Source organism: Lissotriton vulgaris, chromosome 10 (assembly GCF_964263255.1).
Source record: "Lissotriton vulgaris chromosome 10, aLisVul1.2, whole genome shotgun sequence".
NCBI classification, from domain to species: Eukaryota; Metazoa; Chordata; class Amphibia; order Caudata; family Salamandridae; genus Lissotriton; species Lissotriton vulgaris.
Genome location: NC_141698.1, coordinates 515,938,452 through 515,958,796, shown reverse-complemented (window position 1 = coordinate 515,958,796; position 20,345 = coordinate 515,938,452).

Here is a 20,345-nt window from a genome sequence, read left to right as displayed (position 1 = left end):
GCATTTTTCCAGCAGTTTGGCAAGAGTCGGAATGTTGGTAATGGGACGGTAGTTGTTTAGGTCAGAGGGGTCGGCTGTAGGTTTCTTTAGCAAAGGTGTTACTTGTCCAAATTTGAGGGAGTCTGGGATGATCCCTTGTTGAAGTGAGCTGTTAATAATTTTGGTCCAAAGTGGAAGGAGCGACGGGGTGAGGACTTTTACAGCGTTAGCAGGAAGGGGGTCCGTGAGGTGATTGGATGGTTTCAGAGTGCTGAGCAGATTGCCAATTTCTTCTTCCGTGTAGGTGGCAAAGGTTGACCAGGTAGCATTGTTTTATGGTTTAGTGGGTGTTATGCGCTGGGGTTTGGGATAGAGGCTTGCGTCCATGAGGAGATCATTCTTTATGTTGTCAGTTTTTTGGTTAAAGAAAGAGGCGAAGTCTTCGCAGGAGGAAGCTTTGCACATAGTGTTGAGAGGTTGGGGTTGTTCTTTAGTTTGTGTTCGGATAAGCTCAAACAGCTTTCTCGGCCGATTTTTGGCTTGGTCGAGCTGACGACTGAAGAAGTCTGATTTTGATCGTTTTATTTTCCTGAAGTAGGCATTTCTCATTTTCTTCAGGTTTTTTAGGTTCAGTGCAGAGGGAGCTGATCTCCAGGAACGCTCTGCCATTCTCATGGTGCGTCTATCGTCATTGAGACTCCCATCATACCAGGGATTGGAGATTTTTGTGGTGGCTTTTTTTAGCTGCAAGGGTGCAACTTCATTAATTATTGCGGTCATATTGTTAAGATAGTGATCAGTCAAGGATTGGACGTCCTCAACGCCATCTGGAGGAAGTAGTAAGTTGCAGCTGTTGGGGGGCAGAGAGTTTGAGTTCAGCTTTTTCATGTCTCTTTTCCAGACTTTGGGCCTGGCGGATTGCATAGGGTTAAATTTAACTTTTTCATTGATGAATAACGTGATAATATGATGATCCGACCAGTCACAAGGTTGGATAGATTCGAGTTGGATAGAGGCCTCTTTGGAGATGATAAGGTCGAGGATAGAGCCTTTCTCGTGTGTTGGACTGTTGCAAATTTGTGTAAGGTCAAGGGCGTTGAGGAAATTCTTCAGACCTTTTACCACCTCATCATTATGATCGTTCCAGTGGAGGTTGAAGTCCCCAAGGTATATTTGTGTGAGTTGCCGCCCGGAGTTGGTTGAGATCATGTCCATTATTTGTTGAGAGAAGGTGAGGTTGTCACCGGGTGGGTGGTAAATGCCGTGAAGAGTGCAGATCGGTTTGCCCTCACTTATAATTTCTAGGCTGATGCATTCACAGGACGATGGGGAGGGAAGGGAGGAGGAAGATACTTTCAAGACAGAGAGGTTGCTCCTGTATATACATGCGATTCCGCCACCTTTTTTATTGCCAGACCTGTCAAGTCTAGTGATGAGGTAGTTGGGGGGAACCAGAATGTCCATTATAGGTGTAGAAGATTCTGTTAGCCATGTTTCAGTCATGATGATTAAGTCAAGATCCAATTTTTGGATGAGATCGGCAATAGCGGCGGAGTGTCTAACGGCTGATCTGCAATTTAGGAGAGTGCATTTGAGACGGGGTGTGTCGAGGGTGGAAGGGTGTTCTAGAGCGAGGGGGACTTTACTCAGGTTACTATGGATAGCGACTCTGTTGTTCAGTGTGGGGGGTCTAAGGGGATTGGAGTGAATCGTAGGTATGGCAGTGAGAGTGTCTGGTGTGTTGCTAAGGGGAGCTGAGTCATAGGAACGGAGGAGGGTGAATGTGTCTAGGTCCGAGAGAGGGTTGCAGGAGCGATGAGGGCGGTTTTCACGATTGTGAACAGGGATTGAGGTCCAGTGCGGTGGGAGACGAGTGCGAGAGTTTGCAGCCCGGGTGGAGGACCAGTTGGGAGGGGAGGTGATGGTGGAGGTGCGTGAGCGGTGTCTGGGGTGTGTGCTGAGTAGTTGTTTGATGATGTGAATGTCTTGTTTGATCTGGTGGAGGGTGTTGGGTGGGGGGTGACTGGAGTGTGATAGACAGAGTAGTTGTTGTTTGATGATGTACATGTCTTCCTTGAGTTGGAGGAGGGAGGCCGTAATGTGGTCCACTGTGGGACATGTGTTGGAGGTGGAAGGGGTGGGGTGGTTGTTGTAAGAGGGAGAGAGATCTATGTCTGTGCTTGAGGGATGTGGGGTAGCTACGGTAGGTGGGAGAATGACTAAGGGGCCGGGAGTGGAGGGGTGGTGCATGTCTTTTTGGGTGGGAGCTGTGGTATCAGGGGTGGGAAAGGGGTTGAGGGCTGGTGTGCGGGGGGAAGGGGTGAGGTGGTTGGTGTAAGAGGGTAAGTAATCTATGTCTGTGCTCGACGGGAGTAAGGTAGATACGGTAGGTGGGTGAGTGGCTGGGGTGTCAGGAGTAAAGGAGAGGTGCATGTTGTTTTGGGGTTGGGCTGGGTTAGATAGAATGTGGTTTGAGGCTGTGGTGTCAGGGGTGACAGGAATGGGTGTGGTATGGGAGGGTGACAAGGTGAGGTTGTAGGGGGGGGAGGGGGTACCGCTGGAATGTGTGGGTGAGGGATCTATGTCTGTAAATGTGGAGTGCGAGGTAGCTACATTAGGTGGGTGAATGTCTAAGGTGCCGGGGGTGGAGGGAAGGTGCGTGTCGTATTGTGGTTGAGCTAGGTTAGAAGGGTTGTGGTTGGAGGCTGTGAATTCAGGGGTGATAGGCCTGCGGGTGCTATGAGAGGGGGTCCGATGACTGGTGAGGTGCTGTTTGAACGTGGGGAACAGGTTGTCTAGTAGTTCCAGGTTCTTGTCTGTGGATTGAATTAGGATAATCCCGTTATTGTATATAGTGATGGTTGTTCTACCCGGGAAGAGTTGTGATGGAGTGATGGAAAGTTTTAGGCCATGCGCAAAATTCCTGGAGGTGGAGACGGTGAGTAAGGTGCGGAACGTGTTTCTCCCTTGGGCTCTGCGTGTGGTGTGGAAGATAATATCAATGTTCAGTGAACCATTGACTGGTGAGAAGTAGGTGTCTGCACACGGGGTTTCAGGGTGGGACCTCAGGAAGTTGTGTTTAAAGCGTTTAGCGGCTTTTTTATTGAGTGAGGGTGGGTAGTTGATTTTATATGTGTTTTTACAGACGGGTTCCATGCTGGGAGGACAGTCTAGGTAGGTGTAGTAGGGAGGGTGTAGGAGGGAGGGTGCACTGTCCTAAACAGTTGCGTGGGCCTAATGTGATACTAGTGCGTTCACGGTAATGCTATGCGCAGAATACAGCCGCAGACAAAAATAGTGGGATAATTGGGAGTGACACTAGTGAGCTGCCAAGGTATTTGAGGTAGTAGTTGGTGCGTACAAGATTAAGTGACACTAGTGAGTTGCCAAGGCAAATGAGGTAGTATCAGAGCAACAGGAAACTGTGGCACAACTATTTTATTTACCTCTCTAGGATCAATCACAAACCTGTAAACAGGTGGCTGGGAAGGGTCAGTACGCTTCAAAACAGGCAGAACAGGACTATTACAAACATTGCCTCTTGTCTCTTCAATTACATCTTTTTCGATCAGATCATAAATGATCCCTAACAACGCCTTTTCACCTTCACTAGAGATCTTGTATTGGGGAATGCGTGGCATTCTAACATTGGCTTTCAATGCTACAAAATATGACGGTATTTCCAAAAGACCCACATCATTAGGACCAGTAGCCCAAAGAGCATCCGGAAGACAAGACAATTCTGTCGGAAGTGTATCCTTCGACAAATACATCGGGGAGACCACTCTCTTGCCCAGTGTAAGTTGTACTCCCGAAGGAGTACAATACAACGTCGCATATAGTCTTTTCAACAGATCCAATCCTAAAAGGTTCTCCCTACAACCTGTTGTCAGAATAAGGGGTGCTTCAAATTCATAAGGTCCAACAGAAAGAGACATAGGACTAGAAATCGGATTCCTAACCGGGGCGCCAGAAAAACCTACTGAAACATTCATTTCGCCAGACAAAGGTGAGCCAGGGAGTTTTGAGTGCATAATAGAACTCTTTGTAGCACCAGTATCCAACAGAAAAGGCTCTGACACACCTGATGTAATCACCTCAAAATAAGGTCCACTCCGATCTACTGGAACTGAAACAACTCCCTCTCTATGTCCATGGCTGTCCTAACAATCATTACCATTTATTTCCTCACCTTCATTATAGTAATCGTCCGTATAGTACTGAGCGGTCTTATCAGATGAACCTCGCTGTTGATCAAAACTATTCATCGAGTTTTGTGGAGGCAAAGAAAGTACATTCTGTCCACAACCTCTACCTCTAGGTGCTTGTTGAGCACCTCTACCTCTTACACCAGAAACACCATTCGTACGCTGCAACAAAACCGGACAACTATTTTTGTAATGACCCTCTTCTTTGCAATACGCACACTGATTAGGACCATACGGAAAACGCTGTTGAGAAGACTCCTTTCTTTGCGAGTTGCTCGAATACTGCTGATTTTGCTGATAATCACGTTGATTATTAGTACGGGGTGGATAAGCTTGCTGTAGAAGAACTTTAGTTTTCAATTCCTTAGTCTTCTTATCCGCTTTCTCTAACTCATCTTTGCGCCTATTTTCATAGTACTGGGCAGTAGCCAAAATTTGTGCTGACGTGGAAACAGCCCAAGCACTTTCAGAATCCTTCAACTTATTGCACAATTCAGGAAGCAAAGTATGTACAAATTTGTCAACAAACAATCTCTGACCGCCCTCTGTAGCCATATCCTGACCACTATGGTCGACGAAGGTCTCTTCAAACCTCCTGAAAAAGTCAGACACCATTTCGTCTTTCTTCTGCTTACATGCAGACAACTTGTCCCAATTGACACGCAATTCGGGAATTAAAGTCTTCATATACGTAACAATCTTATCAGGAAGTTCAGTAATCAAATCCTCAGGCTTAGCACCGCCTACTTGCCTATTGTCAGCATCTCTAAGATTAACCCATGTATCACCCAATTCAACCACATGACGAATCTTACTCCAAATAGGTTGTGGAACAACATTGCCAAACAACATGTCGATGTCCGCCAAATTCATAATATATGAACCCACAGTCTGAGTCAACTCTTTATAGTACCCTGCTGGATTTTTGTGTGGATCAGGCAAAGACTGCTTAATAGCTAAAACTTCAGCACGTTTCCATGGAACATGTACCCAGACACGCTGAAAATGAGCCGGTACAGCTGGCGGATTATTACCTGCACCAGCAGCTACTTCTTTTTTCCACACCGGAGGAACCTCTCTCATGGGATATTGTCGTGCCTTTCTCCCAACTGAAGAATCAGGCCCGAACAATTGTCGAGAAGGAGACTCAATGCTAATTGACAACAACATCGCAACCGCTTTCCCAACATCAGATGGACTTACAATAGTTCCTTTTGCAAATTCGGAACGTATGCTATACAACTCGTCAGGAGCTTGCCCTATTTCCTCATCCCATTTTTCAACAAGAAAAGCACACATCGTATCGAAAACGTACCGTTGCTTCGGTGCTTCCCATTGAAGGAAAACATGCATAACACCCTCAAGATCATACTGTGTATCGTACATAATCCATTTACGCGCCATGTGGTCCAAAATCGTACGCTCATCCATATTCAGCAACTAACTACGTGACTGTCTACGCTCAGTAACAGGGGACATACCCAATTGTCCAAACAAAGGAGAAAAGAAACCAGTAACTGCAGTAGTCATTTGTTGTCTAGCAGAAGGAGAAGGTGAAAGAATAAGAGAAGACAGAACAATAGCAGAAGAATTCAAAGTCGGAATGGAGGGAACATTAAGAACAGGCATAGGAGTAGCAGACGAAGAAGGAGGCAAAGGTGGCGGCCCCTGAGGAGGCTGCGCCAAAGGAATAGTAGCCAACGGAAAAGGAGCTGGCTGTGGCACAACAACTGGGTTTTGTGCAACCACAGCTGGTGGCGGTGGTGCCGCAGCATTTTGTGCATAAGGGGGTGGCGAACTCAAGCGATGCGACATTAAAGGATCTTTCTCAAGATCTTTCTTGTCTTCCTGTTCTTTAAGCGGCAAAACTGGGTAGAATCTATCTACCACTAACTTCTTCACCCTAAGCATCAGTTCGCTTTCTTGTTCTTCCTCATTATCCCTAAACGGAACAGCAGCTTGTACCATTGACATACCTCGTTCTCGTTTATTTTTCTTCGCTAATTTCATTTCTCTCTGTTTGGCTTCTTTGCGCCATATGCGAAAAGAGTCAAACATTGCCGGCTGGGCTTTCTTCTTAAAAAGTTTAACCTCCAAATTATCCAAAATCTTTGCATCAAAACTACCATATTTGGGCCATTTTAAAACACCATCTTTCCTGGTGTATCGGATCCATACTTCATTATATGCGATGGGGCCTACGCCATGTTTCACATAAAGTTCGTAGGTTGGAGTTCCAACACGGAGGAACCGGACACGAGTCCTCCAATCGGGAATCCCTATTACAACCAAGACAAAACAGATTTCCAAGTCTGCTAAGACCAGGCATCTTCGCTCTCTAGTCTAGCTTCAAACTTCAAAGGATTATCGAATACGATAGTCTTGTGAATACACGAGTCCCTCTGCTTTGGTACTTGCAAGTTCCAAATCAAAGCGATCCCAAGGGGATACCCAAAAACTAAGAACCAAACTAAGGACTGGGAGACGCTCCACTCATACTTAACTGAGGTATCGATGACTTCACCAGAAGACTCGTCTAACGTGTGGCTCTACCAATCATCAAGGGTCCAAAACATGGCGATAGTCAGGGCAGCAGTCCTTCGTAGCCGTCGGGAAGCGGGGAACCTCGCAGCAGAGACTTTCGGACCACGTCGACATACAGGGGTCGATGAAGTGGCGGCCTTCCTCCAGAATTTTCACACTAAGCTCCTCACGAACCTCTGGCTTGGACCTGTACAGCTGAAATCGCCCCACGTTGGGCCCCAACTGAAGTACTGGGTTTTTAAGAACCCAGCGGTGCCAGGGAACACACCCTAAGACTTCGAGTCCTTCCTGTTTCAGACTACAGAAACACAGAGTCTTCTTGGTGAAGTCAAGGATCGTATTTATTGGCTGCAGCCAGTAACAGGCGTGTATGTTGTATGTACAACACGTGTATGTTCTCAGGAGACTGCTCAATCTTACAAAGCCAGCCTTCCCTTTTTATACAAAATATTATGCTTTAGGCAAACATTCCTTATTTTACAGTTGACCATTCACATATTTTCACTACAAAGAAAAAGCAGAGTCATGATGACAAGCCCATATTTCAGTTTGTCCAGCCCACAATCAATTACCCGGCAAGGCCCAGTATTTTCATCAGATATCGACGGACCCCCAATAAAAACGGGCACCTCCTCCTCGTAAAGCAAGTCATAAAGAAAGAAACAGGGACAGGTGTGTGTAAGATTAGGCGTGGTTTGTGTGCGATGAAAGGTTTATGATATGTTGTGCTTTGATACTAATCTCGTTTGGCCACTGGGAAAGGAATTGGCCGAACAGGTTTTGGCTTAAGGCAGTGGAGTCAGCTTGCCCAGGTCATAGAGGAGTCAGCAGAGGTATAGGTGTCCTTCAGACTCATTTTTGGCCTTAGTCATTTGGCCTATGTCAGGGCAATCACAAAATGGCTGCCGTTAACAAAATGGAACCCGAGGGTTCAGGACGGGAACTCTGATTTCTTTTTTTGTCTTAGAATTCTAGGATTTGAAGTTGTGGTTTATCCTGGGTTAAATAATATTATAAGTTCCAAAATGGCAAGAAAAAAAGAACTAACCTTACCAGTCCTCCCTGGACCTGTGAACCTTGACTGCTATGAAATGGAAGGTAGCTGTAAGGTCAATGTAACAAAATCTATTTAACATTAAGCACAAAAGTGCTAAGTGACATGATAATGCTGTGAAATGTGTGTCATGCTCATCTTACCTACTAGTCTTTTTTCTCATAATTATTTCTTATAGAAACCAAGGATTCCAGATCCCTTTGTAACTAGTTAGGGTAGCTCAGATTTTAGGTTTCCCATGCACAGCGCTTGAGCTGTCCTTGTGAAATCTCTTGTAAACAAAACAATTGTGAAAGGGCTTTGTGACCTCCCATTAATTTATTTTTTTATTTTTCTTGCACATTTCTTCATTGAGATTTTAGTAATAAAACAAATAGGCACTGAATAAGATCTCACATAGTACTCCATACTGCACGACTGGACTGAATTATATGAGGACCCAAAAGAAACAAAATGAACCAAAGATACAAAAGGAGCAAAAAGAGCCAGTATGCCACAGGCATAAGGTGAAGTATACTTTGAACATAAAAGGGGAGAGGGTCAAAGACTCTACTCTACCACCCCAAACCCCCAAAAGTCTCAGGTAAACACACTGTGAGGGGGGAGCGCACAAAACAACACATACAATGAAACAGAAAAACTCATCTGTTTAGAAAAACTGCCCTCACTCACATACCGACGTATGTGACATGCTTCATCATTGGGCCTGCTTACAATACGCCCTGGTGTAGCCACACTCAGGGCGGAGCATAAGGGAGGGGTAAAAATAATAAAAACATACACAACAAAACGTAAGACCACAGAACTCAACACGTAACATACAAAGTGATAGAACAGTGGATATCACAAAGTGATACGAACTAGTGATGCGACATAAAGTGAAGTTGAATAAGGATGTGATTTAAAACTGGTTAGAGGATACCAAACCAAACTTTAATACAAGGTTCCCCCACCAGGATTAAAAAGAAAAAGGATGGGTAGTATCTAAAAGAGAAAGTGAGATTTCTCAAAACACCCCTCCTGGTACTGCTAGTGTCAACATGTTTCGACCGACTTACTGTGCCTGCACAGGTCACCCAGGTCTTTTTCAGGACTGATGTCGCTCCCAGTACCTCTTAAGGCCCCCCGGATTTCGGTTGTTATGCCACAGAAAACACAAGCCGGTCTAATTAGATCCTGGCCCCTTTAGCCACATGTGGAAAGTGCTCCCAATATTGTAGGAGAACATAAACTGAATTGGGAACATAACAGAATAGAAATGGTATGGTCATACTACACGTCACGGTGACTTTTAGTCCCATCACCATGTCTTAAAACTACTGATTGTGTTCCCACTGTGGTCAGGAGTATTATATTCACCCTCTTGGATCCTATCCCTGGTATGTAAAGTAATCCCCCAGGTGTAGTGATCCCAAACGAAACAAACCTAAATAAAGTTTTTTTACAGTGCTGCATATATACAGATGTATCACATATCACCACATTCCATCTCCATAATTATTGCCAAATAACCCTAACACCTACGTCATCATACTTATGTAATTGTGGCGAGGAGTGTTGTTGTTATAATAAATCAGTACATTGTACATGCTGACTTATGCCCACTCTGTACTCACCGACTTTAATATATAAACTAAAAATGATGTCCGGCAGGAGGGTATCCCAGGGGCACAACCTACGTTGAAATGAGAGGAACAAATACAAAGTAAACTCTCATCTCGCTGCCACTATCTAGGGCGTGCCCCTCCAAATGACCCGCTCTCTCCTTACGGATCGAAATCGTTTTTAACGGAAGGAGCCCTTCGGGTACTAGTCGTCATCCTCTCAAGCCCACAACCCTTTGCCACCTCCTTACTGTTCCGTAGGCTTGCCCTGACTCCTTTGCCTGTGAACCGGATCGCCGTGAAGACAACACGGGGAGAGGGTCAAAGACTCTACTCTACCACCCCAAACCCCCGAAAGTCTCAGGTAAACACACTGTGAGGGGGAGCGCACAAAACAACACATACAATGAAACAGAAAAACTCATCTGTTTAGAAAAACTGCCCTCACTCACATACCGACGTATGTGACATGCTTCATCATTGGGCCTGCTTACAATACGCCCTGGTGTAGCCACACTCAGGGCGGAGCATAAGGGAGGGGTAAAAATAATAAAAACATACACAACAAAACGTAAGACCACAGAACTCAACACGTAACATACAAAGTGATAGAACAGTGGATATCACAAAGTGATACGAACTAGTGATGCGACATAAAGTGAAGTTGAATAAGGATGTGATTTAAAACTGGTTAGAGGATACCAAACCAAACTTTAATACAAGGTTCCCCCACCAGGATTAAAAAGAAAAAGTATGGGTAGTATCTAAAAGAGAAAGTGAGATTTCTCAAAACACCCCTCCTGGTACTGCTAGTGTCAACATGTTTCGACCGACTTACTGTGCCTGCACAGGTCACCCAGGTCTTTTTCAGGACTGATGTCGCTCCCAGTACCTCTTAAGGCCCCCCGGATTTCGGTTGTTATGCCACAGAAAACACAAGCCGGTCTAATTAGATCCTGGCCCCTTTAGCCACGTGTGGAAAGTGCTCCCAATATTGTAGGAGAACATAAACTGAATTGGGAACATAACAGAACAGAAATGGTATGGTCATACTACACGTCACGGTGACTTTTAGTCCCATCACCATGTCTTAAAACTACTGATTGTGTTCCCACTGTGGTCAGGAGTATTATATTCACCCTCTTGGATCCTATCCCTGGTATGTAAAGTAATCCCCCAGGTGTAGTGATCCCAAACGAAACAAACCTAAATAAAGTTTTTTTACAGTGCTGCATATATACAGATGTATCACATATCACCACATTCCATCTCCATAATTATTGCCAAATACCCCTAACACCTACGTCATCATACTTATGTAATTGTGGCGAGGAGTGTTGTTGTTATAATAAATCAGTACATTGTACATGCTGACTTATGCCCACTCTGTACTCACCGACTTTAATATATAAACTAAAAATGATGTCCGGCAGGAGGGTATCCCAGGGGCACAACCTACGTTGAAATGAGAGGAACAAATACAAAGTAAACTCTCATCTCGCTGCCACTATCTAGGGCGTGCCCCTCCAAATGACCCGCTCTCTCCTTACGGATCGAAATCGTTTTTAACGGAAGGAGCCCTTCGGGTACTAGTCGTCATCCTCTCAAGCCCACAACGCTTTGCCACCACCTTACTGTTCCGTAGGTCTGCCCTGACTCCTCTGCCTGTGAACCGGAACACCGTGAAGACAACACGCGATCCGTGTAGTAAGTATTTATTTATAGGGTGAAGTACACCTGATACGACATCCCAGTGCAAAATGCTCACCCCATTGAAAGAAATCATCCCCATACCTACTCCACACCTGCACCATCCTCTGCCGTCCCCAAACAGGCAAACACAACAGTCCAGCCCACATATTACTTACCATTGGTTTGCTCTCCCTTAACTCTCGCTTCCTTGATTCTTATTGGCCAGAGCCCCCTCCTTGCCTCAACTTCCTCCTGGGGCTTTGTGTATCTCCCTGCCACGGACCAAGCACAGCCTCCTGTCTGCAGCCAGTGCCCTTCCACCAGCAGCAGACTCCTACAGATACTATTTTTTCACTTTTTAGCATGCCCTCTTATACTGTGCATGTCTCTGTAGTTTGTCTTCCTTTCCTTCCTCCCGCCATTGCATCCCTCTCATGTTGCTTCACGTCGAACTCCTCTGCTGTTGTTGTTTACCCCCTCCGATCCACTGTCTGTGGTCTGTTAACTGTGATGATGCAAACTTGCTTATTTTGTAAACTTAAAACACAAATAACTGACAATTGCAATAGTTTATGTAAAAACAAAACATATAATCAATGCAATTTTGCAGTGGGTAGGGATACGTAGATGTTGCAAGCATATATACAGAAGCTATAATGTATTTACTTAAGTTAGCCTAACCGCTGATGCTACATTAGCAGAACATTAAAAAAAAGGACTGTTTTCATATCAAATAGTGGTTTAATATTTTTCTTCTTTGCTGGTGATGCTGTACCATTCCAGAATCCTTCTGTTAGTCAGTGAATAAGCATTAGTTTTGTATTAGACAACTGATTGTGAGGTCCTCACAAGAGGCGAAGAGATGGCAGGAAACATGACTCATAGGAACAACTGTCTAACCCCCAAAATCTGGATGAAGTATCTTTTCAAGAACGTATTTCTGTGGCCTATTGTGAAAATGTGAGAAGCTAGGGAGTTAACCTACTCCCAGGAGTTTACTGAAATCCCATTGGATGGTGTGAATATGGAATGTGATATTTGTTTCTATTCATAATCCGCTGTGTTTATATTAATGTTTGTTACTAGAGTAGGTTGATACACTTTCTCCAGACCGTCTGGCTATTAAGAGCAAGAACACTTTGGACTTTATTGATGTCTTCAGGTGAGATTCCCTTTTAATCTCTTTTCACTTATATTAGATGTCTGCTGATTTATGTCTGAGAATAGCTTCGCGTTAATGAAAATGCTTCATGCTTATCCAATTATTCTCTTATCAGAGCTCACTGAACTGACACCTTTTTCTGACTATTTGCAGATCAAAATCTTGAATTTAGTTTTAGGGAAATTCCAATATGGAACACGCTTGGTGCATTATCACTATTTTTACTATCATTTTTAATAATATTGTAAATATTTAATATTGAAATATCGACTAATGGATTATTTGAATCTGTAACAATGATGACCAAAGATTAAGGACTTCTGATTAAAATATATTTTGCACTTACTAAATTGTTAATAAAAACCCTTTAACTCAGTCTAATCCCTTTATTGACTACAATAAACGAAAATGCATTTGCCTATAAGGAAGAATTGATGTATATGATCGCTCTTTTTAAACTCTATTAGTCGATGATCAATGGTCCATATGACCAGTGACAGGGGTTGTTTAGTTATTACACCTGCAGATTAAGTCACAAAAGTCCCGCACAACCAGTTGTTTCCCTACCCGTGAGGTTCTCAGATTTTCCATGGTTTGTTTACCCACCTCCACCCTCCTCTAGCTGTCTGTGGTTTGTTTATTCACCCCTGCCCTCCTCCCACTGTCCGTGGTTTCTTTACCCATCACCACACTCCTCCCACTGTCCGATTATTCTATCACATCCATTGCCCACCTCCCCTGTGTTGCCTGCCACCCCAACCCCCTGCGCTATGTTTACCTTTTTTTACTTGTTACACAGCAAAGCTGACTGCTGTGCAAAATGGCATACAGCAATGCGGTCAATGCACGCCAAGTCATAGCAAATTTACTTTTACTTTAAGCCATGTTGCACTGCAGCATGCCACCTTGAAGCAGTTCCAGAAGAGCTCTGTATATCACAATTTACTGGATTCAAAGCCCTTACTTAACTGTGATGCATCATTCTATCAGTGTATGATATTCCCATAGATTATCAAATCTGCAAATATTTCCTTTGGCTACTGAGTTTTCCTTAACCACAAGGACTCACATATCGCAATCACCGCACACTTCACTAGTCATACTTGCTCACATATACATACATATGGCCCACCAACAGGAGCATATAGTGCCACAGGATCATAAATCATATGCAGAAATATATTATATAAAATCAGGCATACTTTATAAACAGTACCAATGTCAGTCTATGGGAATACATAAATTTAACAATGACTAATATAAAAATTGATACACCACAATAAAAGATTAAATTCCACCTTAAAAGAAAAAGGGAAGAGAGAGAGAGAAAACACACAAGACAATACACTTTTTCATAAATTGAGCAGTTAATTTGTGTAAATAATAAATACAGCCACATGATTAATATCTCTCATCTACAGAGCCAGTATGTTCTTCAAATTTAGCTCCATATATGCATCCATATGTGATATTCCCATACTACAAAAGCATTTGTCATAATAGGGCTAATAACTTTGAGCTCGTTTGTGCTCCAATCAGTTTGTTTTCAACCACACATGTATATTGTACTTATGTACTGTGGCTTTTATTGCTGATAACTTTAACTGCTAATGTGATTTACAGAAATTAGATATGCAAAAAACATTTTTACTTATTGAAAGAGGTCTTTCATTTTTTGTAATCCTATGCTTATCAATTTTACTTATTTGGCACACTACTCCAATGATCGTACGGGAGGCGCTTTATTTTGTATTTAAGTGTATTGAAATTAACGCACTGGTAATCAGGGCTTTAAGAGGGATGACAAAACTGGGGGGTTTCTCGAAAGGGTGCGGCCTGTGTAATTAAGGACGTGGCTTAAAAATCACCTAAGCTAAAGTCTTGTGCTTAGCATTGTGCGCCGCCTGACTGGTATATTGCCGTTTCTCTCATTGCATCCAGATATATAATAAAGCAAGTAACATTATATCTACAACAAACCAGGACTATTGGCTTTGTCAGTGGTTATTAGTTGTATAGGATTAATAGAGCAAATCTATGCCATCTTTGTATTTATTATTGAAAATACTTCAGTTCTGAAATGATGGGACTATGAAAGATATACAACAAGTGTCTTTGAAGTCACATCAAAGGAAGAGTGGTACTGCTGCAGAGTTAAGATAGCCCGATAGGAACCCGACTCAGCACTTGCTTTATCGAACTGCCTGTGCTGACCAATGGCAGGACCCAGCCCACTTAAGGCTTTGCTGATAAGCACTGCTGAATAGCAAACCAATTACGACTTTGTACCCTGAACACTGTATTTTAGTGCTTGTGTGCTGGGAATGTTCAATAAAGACAGAGCCACCCAATATTCCCGTGAGAACTGGGTATATTCAATAACAAATAGACATTTGTCCTCAAAGGAATAATTTATGCATTTCTTTCAGATAATTTGATATTTTTGTTTGCCTTGGTAAGTGGAAATGGATTTGTGGGGTAATTAGTATTTTCAGGGACCCGCGTCCACAATCAGTGGAAAGCAAAATGTACACACTGTGTTTGATACACTGCAGATAGCCAACGGCTCCTGCGAGATTACTGGCTCTTATGGTCTTTTCTGGATTGGTTGACAGGGTGACCAAAAGAAATTGGCCAAACTAATTGCTGTTTTGGCATTTCTAATTGGCTAGCCTTTCAACCAATAAAAATAGGTACCTTTAGTACAAGCAGCAGCCAATTACTATAGGTTCTGGTGACTGGAGTTTTATTGGCTTGCGTTTTTATGGCCCAAAGTGGTACTAGAATCCAGAATACAAGCAGTTGTCTATGGTTGGCCGTGGTAGCTGTCTTTTTTTCAGTCTATCATGGCATCTGATTATAGCAGGTTCTAAAGCAAATTTGACTATGCAACTGAGCTTCAAAATGTGTGGGATTCTGCTATATTTCCTTTACGGACAAAATAGTCCCTAGCCATGCTTATGGTTATGTTTCTTGTTTTCACCTCTGAAAAGATGGGGCTTCTTGAACATATAGGTCACATTCTCAACTCAAGTGCAATGTTAATATCGCTAATTTAGGCCCAACAAAATAGGCAGTTCTGACTCTGTCGTGTTCAGGGGCAAACTTAGAGCCAGAATTAGCTCTGTCAATTAGTGTTGAAACCACCACTCTCTTTCTAGCTATCACTTTCAATCTCTCTCTCTTTCTCACTCTCTCTTTCCCTCTTTATTTCTCTCTCTTTATAGACTTTCTGTGACTGCTTCTATAAATCGTAGTGGATTTAAGAGAGTGAAAATGGTGGCAGAGGGGAGTGCGGGGAGCAGAGCCCTTGGACCCTTCAATTGCTAGTCTCCAATGGCTGCATGATCCCATCATATTGTCTGTTAAGATAAATGCCCAGTTCAGCCCTAATCATGTTATAGAGCATACCTTTTCTCATCTCCTTAGTCTCAGCAAATCCCACCTTGACAAAAAACAACTTCCACACCTGAAAGAAGATCATCAGAAGATGGATGAAACACAACTGTTGAAACTCAACACCGACAAAATGGAGGTTCCGACCTTCAGCAGACATACAACTTCTGGAACAACTCGTACAGGCCAGCAGAGCTCGGACCTACCCCTCATGGCAAGAGGTTACGCCTGCAACCTCTACATCATACTTGACAGTGAACACTCCATGAAACATCAGGTCAACACCATCACCATCGCCTCAGCCTGCTTCCACACTATCCACACACTCCTCAAAACCATCAACTGGCTCCCCATCAGCACAAGATAGACTTATGCATGCCCTTGTCACCAGCCAACTGGACTATGGCAACAAACTCAATGTTGGCACAGCCACCGAACTCATGAAAAGGCTCCAGACAACCCAGAATCCTGATGCCAGAATGATCCTCAACCATCCAAGAAGATAGACATCACCAAACACCTGAAAGACCACCACTGGCTCCCCGTTCAGATGAGATGTCATTTCAAGCTCCCGGCCCATGTCTACAAAGCCCTCCACAACAAAGGACCAGACTACATGAAACACCATATGACCTTCCACCTACCCACCAGAAACCTTCCCTTTGCACATCTCACCCTTGCTCAAACACCACATATCCACCACAGCCGCTCTGGAGGATGATCCTTCTCCCTCCTCTCTGCCAATGCCTGGGACTCCCTCCCCCTCCATCCCCATACTTCCCTCTCATTGAATGACTTAAGAAAGGGACTCAAGACCTGGCTCTTTGACTGATGCCAGCAAAACAGCACCTAGATTCCCCCTGGGATGATTACCTTTTTGATATCTTAGCCATCTTATTATGTGAGATTGCGCTTATCAATAGAGAAAGAGTTCTTCTGGCCTGATGTTCCTGAAGTACGTCTATGGCTTCATGTCGTTTAAATTATAGAACTTCTTTTGCTTGTACCTGTTATTCAGATTCCCCCTTCATTGCTGATGTCATTATTCAACAAATATGAGCTCCAGTTGATCCACAGTTTAGCTAATACCTATGGTACATAGCTACATTCTTTAAACTCTCCCCCTTCCCCTGTGGAGGACGGGGTGTGAAGGGCAGTCTGTGCAGTCAGCATAATCAACTGCAGCATGCAAAGCATAGCAACAAGGGCTAAAAGGTCAAACCCTTCCAGAATAAAAGCGAAAGTTTGAGCTCTACCCTAGGCCAGATATCTTCACTTAAGTGGATGAAAGTGATGGTGTTTAGCAATAAATGCCTCCTTTGAAACCAACAATTAAGATTATAAATTCCAGATCTACCACCGATCAATATATAAAAAGAATTTTTCTAAGAAAGACGAAGAGTGAATATATCAGGTATATGATAAAGCAAAGAATCTTGAAGGTCCATGAACCAAGTGAAGTAGTTCTACATATCATTAATGGGTATTTGAAGAATTAAGGGTGGAAAAGCTTCGAAATTAAAATGTAAGTACATTTTGAACTAATTTTGCCATGTGGAACCTCTTTTTCCAGTTGAAAACTACACAGATTTCTGATTTCCAGGAGGTTTAATGTAAACATTTGCCGAATTATGTGGGGATTGAGGAAGGCGGCCGTGCTCATAGGGGAGGGAAGTGAATGGTGTTTTCTGGCAGGAAAAAAGGGAGATCAAGGCTTGGCTGATCATTATGTATAGTCGCCTACACTACCGGAGTATTACGATTTTCTCATATTTCCTTTAAAAGCTTGAAGTTGTATTGAGTAAACCTATTGGTCGGTGTGAATTGACATCTCTTGAATTTTTACCCTTTTTTAAAAAGTTAACAACTTGATTTATGAAAAGTCGAAAGAACCTCCCCTCCTTCCTTTATACATTTTTTTAAGCTCTGTCAGTAAGGGTGTAAGCTCAACAGCAAATGCTTTTAAAAACTCTACTGAAATACCATCACTGCCACAAGCCTTGCCAGAAGGCATTGGGGCAAGAGCCTGCTGAATCTCTCCCACATCCATTCTCTCCACCTGGGCATTTGTCAACCGTGGCAAGCTAATGAACTGAAAGTATTGAAATATATTTTCATGAGGGACCGAGTATTTACTTTCATACAGATTTTTATAATGTTGCATGAAAACGTTCAACACCTCATCTCTACCACACACCATTTCACCATTCCCTTACTTCAGCAGCTGGGTAACTAATGGCACTTCCTGTTTAACCTGTGTTGAACAGGACAGAAACTTACTGATCATCTGGCTTTCCTCATACACCCGCTGTTGGGAAGTTATCGAGCTTGTGATCTCCTCTAAAATAAAGAATTCCCTTATTCATGTTTAGCTTTACCTAGCTGAGTATCTTTTATTGATTGGTGCCACTGGGAGCTATTCATCTTTTGTAGAGCAACTTCCACTGGATTGACGATCAGCTAAATGTTCCATATGAGTTTCTGATTGTATAGCCATCAAAACAATTATCTGTACCCAGAGAGTTGCCTTAAAAGATGTCCATGCTGAAGAAGGTGATGCTGTACCAATTTTAAACTGAAAAACTCCCTACTGAATGTGCTCATACCTTTTACTCACTCTTGATTAGGAAGAAGGCTACCGTTCATCTGCAACCTAGACCTCTCTCTTTGCCTTACCTGTAATTCAACTTCAATGGTGACTGAAGAGTGATCTGAAAAAGTATTTTCCCAGATATCTCAACCCATACATTTTAAAGAGTGGAAGATAAGGAAATAATTGATATAAAAACTGTATGGAAATGGTGTAAAAAGCAAGTATATTGCGTGATTCCCAAGTGGCCCTATGTCATTGAGCAAACAATTGGTAATCTTACTTCATCACAACTATCACCTTTTTTGTTTTCGGCTTCAATAGTTTTTTTAGATTTATTAGATGTATCCCAAACTAAGTCATGGATAAAATCAAAATCTCCTGCCTCATAATTATTGGATCTACTGCTCCCATGGCCATATTATTGATCTAATTAATTGGATATGCGTCATCCGAAATCGGGGTTTAATAATTCATCAAATTCAAGGGACTGCCATTTACACTGACTGCGAGCCAGTTCCATCTATCTTTAGGACCACTGGTAACTTGAGAGACCAATCAATCTACTACTTTACCAAGATACACGGCATTCCCTCTGACCGCCTACCCTGCTGAAGAAAAATTTGTCTTAGAGTAATGCTTAGGAATAGAAAGCTTTGGGGAGTTGCTTTTAAGGAAATAAAAAGTGAGAGAAAAATGAGGATAGCCATCCAATCAACACCTGTACTTCTCATTTTTGATATTCCATTGACATTACAAGAGATGATTCTGGCTTTAAGACCCATTACACTGATAACACACTCTGACTCTTGTCTTCCCTGTATGATCAAATCCTTACAATAAATACACTACTATGATTCTGCTCTATTTTGCAATGCATGCTCCTCACCACCCAACGATCCCCCCACCTAACCATCCCATAATCCATCTCTCCTGACCCTGTATCCCAGTGAGAGAGGAATAGCCCACAATACCACTTTTGCAGCATTGTTCGCCCTCCCAGGGAGCCATGGAGATGCACCTCTAGTGGGCACACCCTACCCCACCTCAGAAGCACAACAAACATCCTCTATTTTGCTAATACTAGATCACATTCCAACTTTGCTGCTAAGTTAGTAATCTTTTGCAGAAACTCCTGATCATCAACAAAATTTGTGAACATGTGAAACTGTCCTTTGACCAATACTCTTTGCTTTGACAGTTCATCAATTGTTGCTTGAGTGCCTTGTGCCTTAAAAAGATATAACTGTTAATGAATTCTTTACGGTGGCAGCTACTGTGGCCGACATATCAGAAACAATGTGACAGTGATGCATTTCAACGGTTGCAAACTTTGTCTTTACAATTGCTTTGGCCAATATACGCTCTTTTATGTGTTAGTCAGCAAAGTTCACCAATGTTGTGTGGCAGTTTTGAATTCAGAAATGGTTGCACTGGGAACTTCTGTGGTAGTGGAGAAGTGTGGCTCAATGATTAGAGCGGCAGACCCTGATGCAGAGGTCTAGCCCGGGACCAGGGTTCAATACACCGCCTCGGCAGGTCTTGGGCTCAAAATTCCACGGGCCTGATAATTCTCGCCTCGGTGCCTATTCCAATCATGTAGTCCCACTCTGCAACTCTGGGAAATAGTTTGCTTAATCTCCACAACGGCCCCCACAACGCTAAGGATGCCTGGCCTCCACCTTGGGGGCGCCCAGGAGTGGACGCCTCACAGGTAAAGCCAGGATGGGTTCCACAGCGGTATTCGTACAAGCGCCTTGAGACCCTTGCGGGTGAGTAGTGCGCTATACAAGTATCAAATTACATTTTAGTGCAATTGTCAGATCCCTTGCATATTCCAGCAAGACATGTCTCTTGATGAAGGAGTCTACCCATTGTAATACCCGGTGACCTTCGCAGTCCTCGGGAACACCGACCAGATGTAAATTAGAGTGCTGCAAGTGATTTTCCAGCTGTTCTGTTTGATTTTCCAGTGAGGACTTTTGCTTCCTTACTTGGTTGACCTGCTCTTGCATTGTGCTAACCTGGTCTTCAAGATGAGAAATGCTAGAATCAGCTTCATGCATTCTTTCTGGAAAATTCACCCGTGCTACTTTGATTTTAGATAGCCGTAGGT